General features: G+C 42.9%; 1 long non-coding RNA gene across 1 annotated transcript in view; it reads left to right on the top strand.

Annotated features, from left to right (window-relative positions):
- The first annotated feature begins 12,240 nt into the window (after nucleotides 1-12,240).
- LOC117282308 overlaps nucleotides 12,241-15,314 on the top strand; it is a 19,350-nt gene continuing 16,276 nt past the window's right edge. The window contains exon 1 of the long non-coding RNA XR_004513027.1: nucleotides 12,241-12,406. This is a non-coding gene — a long non-coding RNA (uncharacterized LOC117282308). The remainder of the gene's footprint in view (nucleotides 12,407-15,314) is intronic.

Here is a 15,314-nt window from a genome sequence, read left to right as displayed (position 1 = left end):
TTCAGTAAGGGGGTGTTGAATTGATGTAAATGAAATGTTCTTATTTTACAGGCACTGGTGAGAAACTTTCTCCCGATAAATAATGTTGCAACCTGATATTTTTTACTGCAGAGGTTCTTACTCCATTGTGTGTTTTCTGTTTTTGAACTGAGTTTACTATCATTTAACTCATTCCTTCCACATGGTTTTGAGCGAAGAGATATTGAACTCAGTTCGAAAACAGGAAACACAACGGAGTAAGGACCTCTGCAGTACAAGATATCAGGTTGCAACATTATTTATCCGGAGAAAGTTTCCCACAGGTGCCTGTAAAATATTAGCATTTCATTTACATCAATTATTAGTTCTAGCTATACGTCAGAACCAGTGATTTTTAGGGAGGGAGCAGTAGAAAGTGCTGGTGGTATAATAGCATACTTTCTTACCGACAGGGCAGGTGGTATGATAGAATAGGTTCTTACAGACCGAGCCCTCGGCACTGGCTGCAGGCATTTTTTATTTCAAAAGAGCTGCCTCAGGGCACCGTGGCAGCAATGATGCTTCATGACGTCACGGCGGTTATGTTGCCCGCCAATAGCATTGAGTTGAATCCCCCTGGTCTTTAGTACGACGTCGACCGGAGAAGACGTTTGCTGGCTATCAGGGATTGTTGCAAATTCCTTTTGGGCTGCGTTACTCAAAATTTGGTTTGGTATCTGGCTGGCTGATAAAGTAACGCTGCCCGCATCGCAAGCCTTTGGGTAGGACGGTTGCGATGCGTGTTTCCATTTTGTATTTACCTGCATCTGTATTATTTGTGTTTGTTAGGGAAGCCCAAGGGAAGTTGCAAACTGGGGCAAGTTGGTTTATTTTGCGTCGCAAGTTCTGGCGAGGAGAGATTGCTTAGCAATCGTGTATTGGTTTGTTGTACCCCGTGTTCTGCCAGGATTATGTGTTTCTTTGTTATGTCTGTACTTTATTTATTTATTAAATTTTCTTTATTATCCGAGGCCAACATATGACTGTAGCTCCTTCACACAGCTTGGATACCCCACGTCTATCTCGGGGAGCGTGCGAAAGCAGCAATAGAACCAGCGACAATGGGCTGCTTCTTTCCTCTTCACGGTTCTCGTAATTAGTAGCATTTGAGAGAGAAGGGGAAGGGTGCGATTCACAGGGAAGACCAAGGCGTAGGTGGGTGGATAATATTATAATGGATCTCAGAGAGATGGGATGAGACAGTATGGATTGGATAGATCTGGATGAGGATAGGGACCAGTGGAGGGTTCTTGTGAACACGGTAATGAACCTTCGGCTTCCATAAAATGCTGGTAAATTCTTGAGTAGCTGCAGAATTGGCGGCTCCTCCAGAAGGGCTGAGCTCCATTCTTAAGTAAGTAAGTAAGTAAATGTATAATGTTTATTGTCAATGCGGAAATGTATCACAGTTGTATGAATTTGCTATTTTTATATGCCTATACGTTATTTTGCTAAGTACTTACATGCCCCTTTCGTATGTATGTTCTCACTAGTTTAGCGTATGTCCCTTCTATATGCGTTCAAAGTCGAAGTCAGAATTTTGTTATGATTGACGGTCAGTCGTCTAGTCTGCTTGTAATAAAGCATCCATCTTTTACTGAAAACCAGATCTTTATTGATATCAGACATTTGCTGGCTTCTTGATATGGGGCGCTCTCTCTGATGAGAGGAGGAGTTGTCGTTTGCCAGAGTCAGTAGTAAGACGTCTGTTGAGACTATTTACTGTCACGTCTAGGGTGGTACACGTAATGAGAACGACGGGTTCTAGTTGGATGATTGCATTTAATAGCACATTGGTTACAACCTCTTTTAATTACGTTTAAGAATAGCGCTATCGCCGATTTAAACACTTCATAATGACAGTAACTTCGACAACAGGCGACGGTCGCTCGGTCGGTATAGTTCTCTTGCGGACTAAAGCCACGGAGTTCTTTTATAATCCACTGTTACACATTCCCAATATTATACATAAATAAAGTCCTCTATCACACTTTAAATCTTCACAGGTTTTCTACGAACTTCCTATGACTACTACTGTTGAGTGCGTTTACGCGACTGAAGTTTGACTACAAGTCGTTGCCTAGGAACCATCTGGCCATCCACTTTACAGAACAATTTACATCTTACATGTTAAAAAAATGTAGAAATTAGGGGACAGGGCAGAAACTTGAGGCACCCCAGCTCGCATTTCTCTTGGCGTAGAAACTTCGCCTTCCACCGAAACACTTATTTGGTGTAGTTGGGCTTTCAAAGCCTAAGTGGAAATCCCATTGCGACTGGCAGTCTGTCTGTCTTGGTGTCGAGCCCCAGGCATTTCTTTTTGTTTGAAAGTTTATCTTCTGTCCATGTGGGGCGCCCTCTCTGACGATAGGTCTGGTCTGTCAATTTTCAGTGATAGACTGCAGATTTGTCAGTGTGTATAATTATTTACAAGTAACCTGCTAATAACTAATGCTGTATACAACATATATATATATATATATTGAGGAGCCGTTTCAAGGAAATGGAGGCCGTAGGAATTCGTTGCGCTGACCACGCGACACCCTCTATCCGCTAAAGTTTCCACTCATTAATATTATTAGTTGGGGTAAGACTGAGTCCACTTTATACTGCGGCCATTTCTGGCCTATTGTACCAGCCCCAGATGATAGGTGAGTGTGATTGTGAAGCAATTGGCGGAATGAAGATTGGCAGGGGAAACCGAAGTACTTGGAGAAAACCTACCCCAGCGCCAGTTTGCCCACCTCAAATCCCACCTGACCAGACCCGGCATCGAACACGGGCCGCCACGGTAGGAAGCCAGAAACTAATCGCTTGAGCTATGGCGAGGCCCAGTAAAGTTTCCACTAACTTCGCCGACAAGCGGCGGTCGCTTGGTCGGTGTAGTTCTCTTGGTTACTAAAACCACGAAGTTTTTTCTTATATACAATATATACAAGGTTCCTGTCAGTCCAGGCTCAATACAGGATGTTATGCCCTATCTTTAGTAGCTTCCGCCACAACGACAGTATATTCACATGAACGGTAGTATGTCTGAACGCCGCTAAGTTTATGCCCCTTATACTTTCTGTTTCGGGTTTCGCCTTGCCAAATATTACGAACACTTTCGTTATCATGGTTTGTATGACTTCTGCTTGTTGCCTACAGCCGTACTACCAACTGATCATTATTTATAACGCCTCAGCACGAACCACATAGAAAACACAGATTTGGCAGGTGATTTGAGTGCTAAACACCCTTTGGAATAGCAGACTTTAAAACCCCTCAGGTAAGAAACTCATGGATGTGTTTTATATGAGTGAATTCGAACTTTCCGCATCACAGTGCCCCTCTCATTATTCCCCTGCTGGAAATGGTGACGTGCTCGACATTGTGGTCCACAAAAATATCAGAGTGTCAAATATCATCTCTGATGTTTTGAATTCAGATCACCTACCAATAGTATTCCACATACTGGATCACGTTAAGATTAGGAATCTATGGGAACCTATTGAAAAATTCACAGATTGGGAACGGTTTTAAAGCCTCGCCCCTGAGTTAATATTGCAGCGTGACACGCACACGTGTAGCCTGTTTTGCGTGTCACGCTACAATATAATTTAAAATAGAAATTAAATCGAGGATAGAAGCCGATAAAGCGGCTCGCTACTTTGCAGCCTCTATTGCTTCGGCATGTAGGTTGTCGACAAGTATACTTTCGGACATAAACGACCTACCTGGTCCAGATCATTTGTTATACATAAACAGAGGCTACGAAAATTGTGAAACCAGGGATCCAGTGTGTAAAACGGAAGTCAACTGGGTCACATAATCAATTAGACGAATGACCCGTGAAAAGGCACTTGAACGGTGGGAAACAAAGATAGGTAGTGCTGAAGTCATACTTTAGGGTATATGGTCCATTGCGAGAGACGGACCAAGGGTACCAACTGCTATTAATGGTTCTTCTGGCCTTAAATTTCGCTCTTCCGAAAAAGCCAACTGAATTGCCGACTGTTTGGAAATTCAGTTCACGCCACATGCCTGTGCGACGATAACCATGGACGGCGGGTGGAGGCTAGAGTTCAAGCTCAGCTCGAAACTGTAGACGACAAACCCCCTCAAAGGATCAGACCATGTTACGTACAGAAATTAATAAATTTTCTTGAATTAAAAAAGGCCTGTAAAATTGACGGCATCTTAAATAAATGCCTCAGGCACATTCCAAGGCGGCCATTGATTAACCTATCTCATTTATTTAATCATTGTTTTCGGCTCTCTCATTTTCCAAATACTTGGAAGGAAGCAAAAATTATAACTTTACCTAAACCCGGTAAAGACATGAAACTCCCGCAAAATATACGTCCAATCAGCCTCCTGTCCACGACAGGAAAATTATTCGGAAAAGTGATTTTGAAATTACTTCAAAAACTTATTGGAGAAAGAGGCCTGTTCAACGCAAACCAGTTTGAATTTTGTGCACGTCACAGCACGACATTGCAATGTATGAGGNATTCTGCAGCTACTCAAGAATTTCTCAGCATTTTATGGAACCCGAAGATTCATCACCGTGTTCACAAGAGCCCTCCAGTGGTCCCTATCCTGAGCCAGATCTATCCAATCCATACCATCCCATCCTATCTCTCTAAGATCTATTCTAATATTGTCCACCCACCTACGCCTTGGTCTTCCCTTCTGGCTTTCCTACCAATATACTATACGCATTCCTCGTCTCCCCATTCGTGCTACATGACCTGACCACCTCATCCTCCTTGAATTTATCATTATAATTATACTTGGAGAAGAGTACAAGTTATGAAGCTACTCATAATGCAGTTTTCTCCAACCTCCTATCACTTCATTTCTCTTTGGTCCAAATATTCTCCTCAACACCCTGTTCTCAAACACCCTCAGTCTGTGTTACTCCCTTAATGTCAGAGACCAAGTTTCACACCCATAAAGAACCACAAACAAAATTATAGTTTTGTAGGACCAGAATGAAACAAATTAAAAAAAAGGTTTGTAACAGTTCTGCAATTATTTTATTGCTTTTCGTATATTATTAAATGCAATCTTAATCTTGTTAACAAGAATGTGTATCAGATTCTCGAGTTTCATTATACTACTGAAATTAATAACAAATAGAAACCTCGGTATTATTACTTCCTATACATGATATATATAACTGAAAGGCTATGTTTTGTGTAGCTTTCAATTATAAGTTGTAAGCAAAGTTATGAAGTTGAATATAAGTATCTCTGATGGAAACAGAATTTTCTTTCAAGTTTACCCACCATCAGCTTTCCTAAACACAAGTATTCTATATATGTTATAGTTCAAATATCCATTGAATTTCAGTAAGGGGATGTTGAATTGATGTAAATGAAATGTTCTTATTTTACAGGCACTGGTGAGAAACTTTCTCCCGATAAATAATGTTGCAACCTGATATTTTTTACTGCAGAGGTTCTTACTCCATTGTGTGTTTTCTGTTTTTGAACTGAGTTTACTATCATTTAACTCATTCCTTCCACATGGTTTTGAGCGAAGAGATATTGAACTCAGTTCGAAAACAGGAAACACAACGGAGTAAGGACCTCTGCAGTACAAGATATCAGGTTGCAACATTATTTATCCGGAGAAAGTTTCCCACAGGTGCCTGTAAAATATTAGCATTTCATTTACATCAATTATTAGTTCTAGCTATACGTCAGAACCAGTGATTTTTAGGGAGGGAGCAGTAGAAAGTGCTGGTGGTATAATAGCATACTTTCTTACCGACAGGGCAGGTGGTATGATAGAATAGGTTCTTACAGACCGAGCCCTCGGCACTGGCTGCAGGCATTTTTTATTTCAAAAGAGCTGCCTCAGGGCACCGTGGCAGCAATGATGCTTCATGACGTCACGGCGGTTATGTTGCCCGCCAATAGCATTGAGTTGAATCCCCCTGGTCTTTAGTACGACGTCGACCGGAGAAGACGTTTGCTGGCTATCAGGGATTGTTGCAAATTCCTTTTGGGCTGCGTTACTCAAAATTTGGTTTGGTATCTGGCTGGCTGATAAAGTAACGCTGCCCGCATCGCAAGCCTTTGGGTAGGACGGTTGCGATGCGTGTTTCCATTTTGTATTTACCTGCATCTGTATTATTTGTGTTTGTTAGGGAAGCCCAAGGGAAGTTGCAAACTGGGGCAAGTTGGTTTATTTTGCGTCGCAAGTTCTGGCGAGGAGAGATTGCTTAGCAATCGTGTATTGGTTTGTTGTACCCCGTGTTCTGCCAGGATTATGTGTTTCTTTGTTATGTCTGTACTTTATTTATTTATTAAATTTTCTTTATTATCCGAGGCCAACATATGACTGTAGCTCCTTCACACAGCTTGGATACCCCACGTCTATCTCGGGGAGCGTGCGAAAGCAGCAATAGAACCAGCGACAATGGGCTGCTTCTTTCCTCTTCACGGTTCTCGTAATTAGTAGCATTTGAGAGAGAAGGGGAAGGGTGCGATTCACAGGGAAGACCAAGGCGTAGGTGGGTGGATAATATTATAATGGATCTCAGAGAGATGGGATGAGACAGTATGGATTGGATAGATCTGGATGAGGATAGGGACCAGTGGAGGGTTCTTGTGAACACGGTAATGAACCTTCGGCTTCCATAAAATGCTGGTAAATTCTTGAGTAGCTGCAGAATTGGCGGCTCCTCCAGAAGGGCTGAGCTCCATTCTTAAGTAAGTAAGTAAGTAAATGTATAATGTTTATTGTCAATGCGGAAATGTATCACAGTTGTATGAATTTGCTATTTTTATATGCCTATACGTTATTTTGCTAAGTACTTACATGCCCCTTTCGTATGTATGTTCTCACTAGTTTAGCGTATGTCCCTTCTATATGCGTTCAAAGTCGAAGTCAGAATTTTGTTATGATTGACGGTCAGTCGTCTAGTCTGCTTGTAATAAAGCATCCATCTTTTACTGAAAACCAGATCTTTATTGATATCAGACATTTGCTGGCTTCTTGATATGGGGCGCTCTCTCTGATGAGAGGAGGAGTTGTCGTTTGCCAGAGTCAGTAGTAAGACGTCTGTTGAGACTATTTACTGTCACGTCTAGGGTGGTACACGTAATGAGAACGACGGGTTCTAGTTGGATGATTGCATTTAATAGCACATTGGTTACAACCTCTTTTAATTACGTTTAAGAATAGCGCTATCGCCGATTTAAACACTTCATAATGACAGTAACTTCGACAACAGGCGACGGTCGCTCGGTCGGTATAGTTCTCTTGCGGACTAAAGCCACGGAGTTCTTTTATAATCCACTGTTACACATTCCCAATATTATACATAAATAAAGTCCTCTATCACACTTTAAATCTTCACAGGTTTTCTACGAACTTCCTATGACTACTACTGTTGAGTGCGTTTACGCGACTGAAGTTTGACTACAAGTCGTTGCCTAGGAACCATCTGGCCATCCACTTTACAGAACAATTTACATCTTACATGTTAAAAAAATGTAGAAATTAGGGGACAGGGCAGAAACTTGAGGCACCCCAGCTCGCATTTCTCTTGGCGTAGAAACTTCGCCTTCCACCGAAACACTTATTTGGTGTAGTTGGGCTTTCAAAGCCTAAGTGGAAATCCCATTGCGACTGGCAGTCTGTCTGTCTTGGTGTCGAGCCCCAGGCATTTCTTTTTGTTTGAAAGTTTATCTTCTGTCCATGTGGGGCGCCCTCTCTGACGATAGGTCTGGTCTGTCAATTTTCAGTGATAGACTGCAGATTTGTCAGTGTGTATAATTATTTACAAGTAACCTGCTAATAACTAATGCTGTATACAACATATATATATATATATATTGAGGAGCCGTTTCAAGGAAATGGAGGCCGTAGGAATTCGTTGCGCTGACCACGCGACACCCTCTATCCGCTAAAGTTTCCACTCATTAATATTATTAGTTGGGGTAAGACTGAGTCCACTTTATACTGCGGCCATTTCTGGCCTATTGTACCAGCCCCAGATGATAGGTGAGTGTGATTGTGAAGCAATTGGCGGAATGAAGATTGGCAGGGGAAACCGAAGTACTTGGAGAAAACCTACCCCAGCGCCAGTTTGCCCACCTCAAATCCCACCTGACCAGACCCGGCATCGAACACGGGCCGCCACGGTAGGAAGCCAGAAACTAATCGCTTGAGCTATGGCGAGGCCCAGTAAAGTTTCCACTAACTTCGCCGACAAGCGGCGGTCGCTTGGTCGGTGTAGTTCTCTTGGTTACTAAAACCACGAAGTTTTTTCTTATATACAATATATACAAGGTTCCTGTCAGTCCAGGCTCAATACAGGATGTTATGCCCTATCTTTAGTAGCTTCCGCCACAACGACAGTATATTCACATGAACGGTAGTATGTCTGAACGCCGCTAAGTTTATGCCCCTTATACTTTCTGTTTCGGGTTTCGCCTTGCCAAATATTACGAACACTTTCGTTATCATGGTTTGTATGACTTCTGCTTGTTGCCTACAGCCGTACTACCAACTGATCATTATTTATAACGCCTCAGCACGAACCACATAGAAAACACAGATTTGGCAGGTGATTTGAGTGCTAAACACCCTTTGGAATAGCAGACTTTAAAACCCCTCAGGTAAGAAACTCATGGATGTGTTTTATATGAGTGAATTCGAACTTTCCGCATCACAGTGCCCCTCTCATTATTCCCCTGCTGGAAATGGTGACGTGCTCGACATTGTGGTCCACAAAAATATCAGAGTGTCAAATGTCATCATCTCTGATGTTTTGAATTCAGATCACCTACCAATAGTATTCCACATACTGGATCACGTTAAGATTAGGAATCTATGGGAACCTATTGAAAAATTCACAGATTGGGAACGGTTTTAAAGCCTCGCCCCTGAGTTAATATTGCAGCGTGACACGCACACGTGTAGCCTGTTTTGCGTGTCACGCTACAATATAATTTAAAATAGAAATTAAATCGAGGATAGAAGCCGATAAAGCGGCTCGCTACTTTGCAGCCTCTATTGCTTCGGCATGTAGGTTGTCGACAAGTATACTTTCGGACATAAACGACCTACCTGGTCCAGATCATTTGTTATACATAAACAGAGGCTACGAAAATTGTGAAACCAGGGATCCAGTGTGTAAAACGGAAGTCAACTGGGTCACATAATCAATTAGACGAATGACCCGTGAAAAGGCACTTGAACGGTGGGAAACAAAGATAGGTAGTGCTGAAGTCATACTTTAGGGTATATGGTCCATTGCGAGAGACGGACCAAGGGTACCAACTGCTATTAATGGTTCTTCTGGCCTTAAATTTCGCTCTTCCGAAAAAGCCAACTGAATTGCCGACTGTTTGGAAATTCAGTTCACGCCACATGCCTGTGCGACGATAACCATGGACGGCGGGTGGAGGCTAGAGTTCAAGCTCAGCTCGAAACTGTAGACGACAAACCCCCTCAAAGGATCAGACCATGTTACGTACAGAAATTAATAAATTTTCTTGAATTAAAAAAGGCCTGTAAAATTGACGGCATCTTAAATAAATGCCTCAGGCACATTCCAAGGCGGCCATTGATTAACCTATCTCATTTATTTAATCATTGTTTTCGGCTCTCTCATTTTCCAAATACTTGGAAGGAAGCAAAAATTATAACTTTACCTAAACCCGGTAAAGACATGAAACTCCCGCAAAATATACGTCCAATCAGCCTCCTGTCCACGACAGGAAAATTATTCGGAAAAGTGATTTTGAAATTACTTCAAAAACTTATTGGAGAAAGAGGCCTGTTCAACGCAAACCAGTTTGAATTTTGTGCACGTCACAGCACGACATTGCAATGTATGAGGCTGTCGGACCACGTGACCCTTAATTTCAACAATAAAATGTTTACGGTTGCGTTGTTCTTGGACGGACCAGAATGAAATAAATCAAATTCAGGGATCTACTTCTCTCGCAGTCGTCAACCTGTGTTTCATCTTACATTTAGTGGAAGATATACTAGAAAAATAGCGTAAAATATCTCGGTGTATTCTTCGGTAGAAGGATTACATGGAGGTTGCACATAGAAATGGTCGAGGCCAAGGCCTTCAGAACATTTATAAGATTGTATTCCCTAATCAAAAGTGAGAGATTAAGGGCTAATATTAAGCTCATCCTCCACAAAGCTCTCATTAGACCCGTAATGACCTATGATAATCTCGCCTGGGAATTCGCGGCAGACAGCCATCTAGTGAAATTGCAGCGCCTGCAAAACAAGGTTCTCCACACCATTGGCAATTTTCTAAGGCGTACACCGGTCCGCGATTGCACATGGCATTTAAAATCCCGTACGAATATGACTGTTTACAAAATTATGCAGGCAACAAACTGAAGTCATACAAAACCATGATAACGGAAATATTTGCAATATTGGACGAGACGAAGCCCGACACAGAAAGTACAAGAGGCTTAAACTTGGCGGCGGTGAAGCATACGACCGTTCAAGTGACAAAACTGCCGTTGTAGCAGAAGCTACTAGAAATATGCTGTACTGAGCCTGGACTGACAGGGGTCATATATACATTCTATATACATTCATTAACACTATGTTGTATTTTAGCGTCCTGTTGCACTGATTTTCATCCATGATACTGTGACATGTTGCGTAACGGAGGACCCCTACCTCCCCAGCGGCACGTGGCGGTAACGTAGCGCTCGCGCAATAGGCGAGTCATCATCCCGCCACTCTCCCCGCGGTGACGTCACGAGCGGATCCGAAGTGAGCCGAGCGGAGTCGAAGTTAGCTGAGTCCCCGCATCCTGGTAGCTATGCAACGCACAACGCGCGGTGACGCCAGGGTGAAGCGGATCCGCTTCCTACTGTGACGTGGCACGCAACAGGCACCACTGCGGATATATAAGGGAAGTGCACAGCAGCTACCAGTCAGTTATACCGTGGCCATCGCCGAAGACATTTCCGAGTTATGACGTGGCCATCGCCGAAGATAGTTCCGAGCAAGCCTACGAGCTAGTGTGTTATCAACAGTTCTCCAGTCAGCCGACTACGGTTGGAGTATAGCAGCCGTCGCGGAAAGAAGAACCGGACGTTTGTGTGATTGTGTAATTGGGAGTGTGTGATACAGTGATACCTAGCTCCCCTACTGTAAACGTGTAGACTACTGAAGGCAGAGGAGTGAACTGATTTGCGCATAGGGTTATAAATCGTGAAGCCCCGCAACAGTGTTAACAGATTAATGCTATTAGGGTTATAAAGTGTGAAACCCCGCAACTGTGTGATAAGTAATTGTAGCCGTTACTTGTAGACTGTTAAATAAACAAATTAACCATCTCTACGGCGTCTTCAGTAACGAAACACATTACAATACGTATGTAATGGTTGTCTTGTAGTGCACTCAATTTCATATGTCGCTTCTTACTACATGTTTCGGCAAACAAAGTGCCATCTTCAGGTTCGTTATTTACGCTAAGCTATTACATTGTTTGCCATGTTTTGTCTTTCATAAACTTATTTAGAAAGTACATTATTCGCCAACTATAATAATTTTTGTATATACTAAAACTTGTTAAGATTATTCATCTATACGTCTAAATTCAAACTCGCGTATAGTATGGTTCGTCCACTATGGGACGCAGCCAAAAAGGAAGGACACATCACAGACACAGTACACATAGAAACGACTCCCATAGTGGACGAACCATACTATATGCGAGTTTGAATTTAGACATATAGATGAATAATCTTAACAAGTTTTAGTATATACAAAAATTATTTTAGTTGACGAATAATGTACTTTCTAAATAATTCTATGAAAGACACAAGATGGCAAACAATGTAATAGCTTAGCGTAAATAATGAACCTGAAGATGGTACTATGTTGCCGAAACATGTAGTATGAAGCGTCATATGAAATTGAGTGCACTACAAGACAGCCATTATATACGTATCATAGATTCATTAACACGTTTAACATGTAAATTGTGAACACTCTTTGCATTATGAAAAATGACTTATTACTTGGACCGTGCAACGGTTCTTCTTCGTTAAGTTCCTTGGAGTCCCTCCCACCCGAAACGCCAGAATGCGAGCCGTTCCTTTCTTTCCAGTTAACGTCTTTGACTAACGTCAGGTCAGCTGACCTTGTCTCCTCCCTCCTGGACTTAGACAGAGGTTTCTTGCTTAGCTCGAGTGAAGGTAATCTTTCTCTCTTCCCGTTGAACTTCGCCTGGAAACATCGCTGCGTCTAAATTTGGTTTCGGAAAGTTGAATTGATTGTGTTGGAAATTTGGTTTCGGCCCGCAGCACTGATCGAAGGGCGAAGAGTGCCCTCACGATTTGGTCAAGGGTGGATCAATCGTGAGGTAAATCTTTGAGTTGTATATCCGAGAATACAAGTAAGTGACTTACTAAGGTAATGTACGCCGTAAGGCGCATTTTGGTTTGATTATAGACGCCGTGTGGCATAGAGTAATTTTGGTTGTCCAAGGTTGCGATAAACAGTCACTGCCCTTCAGGCGTGTTCTGTAGTATTTCAAGCTGTCTCTCTTTCTTTCTGTTATGAAGGCTTGATCGAGTACATGTTGTACCGAAGACTATGCAATATGCCATGAGGCGTGGCCTAATTGAGTTGCTGTGCTGTTGGACACAGCGTAATTCTGTATTGATTATCTATCACATGTTCTGAGCAGTCACTGTCCTTCAGGCGGAGTCCATTTGTATACNGATGAAACGTACCAGGAAGCTTGGGTTTACAAAGAAGTGTAACAGTCAATAGCTTAGTAATCAGAATGTTAGCGCGACAGCGTAATAACGCTGACATTGAGGAAGAAGCTATATGAGGTAGATCCTAAAAATTATGACATGAGGAAAACGCTGAGTCGGAGAGGGCGGTAGACCTGAAAGAGCCAACCACTTACGATTAACAGCCAATGAGTCGGCCGCACCTACCCAAAATCACGTCAGGATGGGCGGGTGAATACACCCCGGAACCCCGCGAGTCAGCAAAAAGAGGGTACATAAACTATAGAGGAATCAATCTAAAAATTGTTGACTTTTTAATATTATTAATTGATACAGGGTTCAGCCGAAGGCCATCGCCGAGAGAGTGATGGCGAGCGCCTCTTTCCTCAACTCACATAAGTAGACTTACCTCATATAAGCCATGAACATTAAGTGTGATAATATTAAAGTGCAAACCCCAGGGAGTGAAAGGAAAACTAGATGGACTAGGATACTCAACATCAGGGTGACAGGAGATAGAACTAATGTGTGTACTACAGGGTCATAACCAAATATAATGCGAACCGACAAACTTCGGATAGAAATGCGCTGATATTAATTAAACCTAGCATTCCCTCAAGTGTTATCGTTTTCCCTGCCGACTCCATCCAGCACCTCCCGAAGCTTCGGAGAATTGCGAGTTAAAGCCAGGACCAGTGACGTCAACGATCGATAAGTTTACCGGAATTTATCTTGACATAACAAGATGGTGGCAGCATACTAAACCGGGTGACAGAGCGGGACACCTCAACGCCTCCCTGTCACCGCAGCATAACAGTGTATATGTATACTTGTGCCGTATGTTCCATACCAGTTCCTGCCTAGTGGATCCGTCCAGCCTGGCCCATCGTACCGACTGTGGTTTTCCTCCCCCGAGATCCCTTACTCAATCCTAGGGAGACATAGTGCATCACGCTACAAGCAAGTCGCTTCTTATGAGCCTACCCCTTACCCATATAGAATAGGGATTCACGGGTCAAAGTGGGTAGAAGAACGGGGTCCTTTACCCACAGGGTCGAGGGACACGGCTCATACTGCAGACAATGACTGACAAAAACAGACCAGTCCTCTCGTCGGGAGGGCGCCCCACAATAACAAGACCGAAACTGTCAAAGAGTAATAAATATCTGGTCATAAGCTCCAGATTGGGCTCGACACGAAGACTGACTGATCATCACTCGCAATGTGACTTTGATTATGGCCTGAGACGTATGATCTGCCTTGCAAAACCTGGACTGAGAGAGGGCTTGTATATGGCGCCAAAGCAATAATTTTCAATAACTTTATTTATGTGTGAAACGAACACTTGACAATGCCAAGGACACTCATAAGTTGTTATATAAGGACTGTGATCACAAGGGTTCAGTTGAAAAAAATTCTCTGGTCGTGAACCTCAAACTAATCGATTGGCGGTAAACTGTCAGTAGTAACGTAATTCTAGCCCCATTTAAGAAAAAGTACATGTCTACAAGACAATAAGAATCTTGTTCGTGGTTCTCGAGGAGATTGAAGCCAGGAATACCTATGGTGGCGAAACCACCAGAAATTTAACCGACCGACCGATAGTGGAGAGTGGCTGTAGCCGAGGCCGAGGACAGTTTGGGAACCTACAGGTAGGAGAATGTCCGTCGCTGGAAGACTTGGCCACAAAACCTGTGAAGGCAAAGCAGGCTGGGAGGACTTTCATTCATTCATTAATTCATTATTAGAGGGGATGGGTTCCCCATGCACCACGACCAGTTGTTGATCTATTGTACGACCCCTTTGATATTCTAGCAGTCGCCATACCCTTCCGATACTGGTGCATGCTATCAGCCCCGTTCAGCCAGCGAGTTCGGCCCCTCTAATAGCAGAGGTATCCGACACTTCCCTCAACTACCAGAGGCATTGGAAACTACTTGGGCGGGAAATTTTTGCCTAATTTTGCTCAGAGGTCTCCTAGAGACATGAGGATCTTTCACGTGCCGTAAATCTACGACACGGGACCCACGGCTTAAAGGCCCTCCCAGAGGACTTGTTCCCTGAATTTTTCCGCCCATAAAAATTCCACGATCTCCGCCGGATGACTTTAAGTATGTGTTCTAGTGAAGTGTAAAATGCGTGAATTAGCGAAACGGTTATAATTACTTCTAATCACGGATCTGTTCATCATCATTAGTAATCTGTCAAGACGACAGGTCCACAGTCTCTTTCAAAACAATTCCTCCAATTAATGCGATCTAGAGCTTTCTCCTTCAAATGACAGTATCCTCTTCTGTCCCCAAGGTCATCCAGCATCTTCTTACGTCTTCTTCCTCGTCTTCTTGTCACTTCTATCCGCCCATCTATCTTTCCTTCGATAGCTTCTTTTAGAAGGCAGTTTCTGCGTAAAACATGACCAATCCAATTAGCCTTCCGTTTTCTTATTTCATGTAGGATATTCCTCTGCTCACTGACTCTAATTAACACTTCTTCATTTCTCACATAATCGGTCCAACTGATCTTCTCCATTCTTCTCCAACACCACATTTCGAAACTTTCCAG

Source organism: Cryptotermes secundus, unplaced genomic scaffold, assembly GCF_002891405.2.
Source record: "Cryptotermes secundus unplaced genomic scaffold, Csec_1.0 scaffold824, whole genome shotgun sequence".
Classification (NCBI taxonomy): domain Eukaryota; kingdom Metazoa; phylum Arthropoda; class Insecta; order Blattodea; family Kalotermitidae; genus Cryptotermes; species Cryptotermes secundus.
This window is presented reverse-complemented; position numbering and strand designations above follow the sequence as displayed.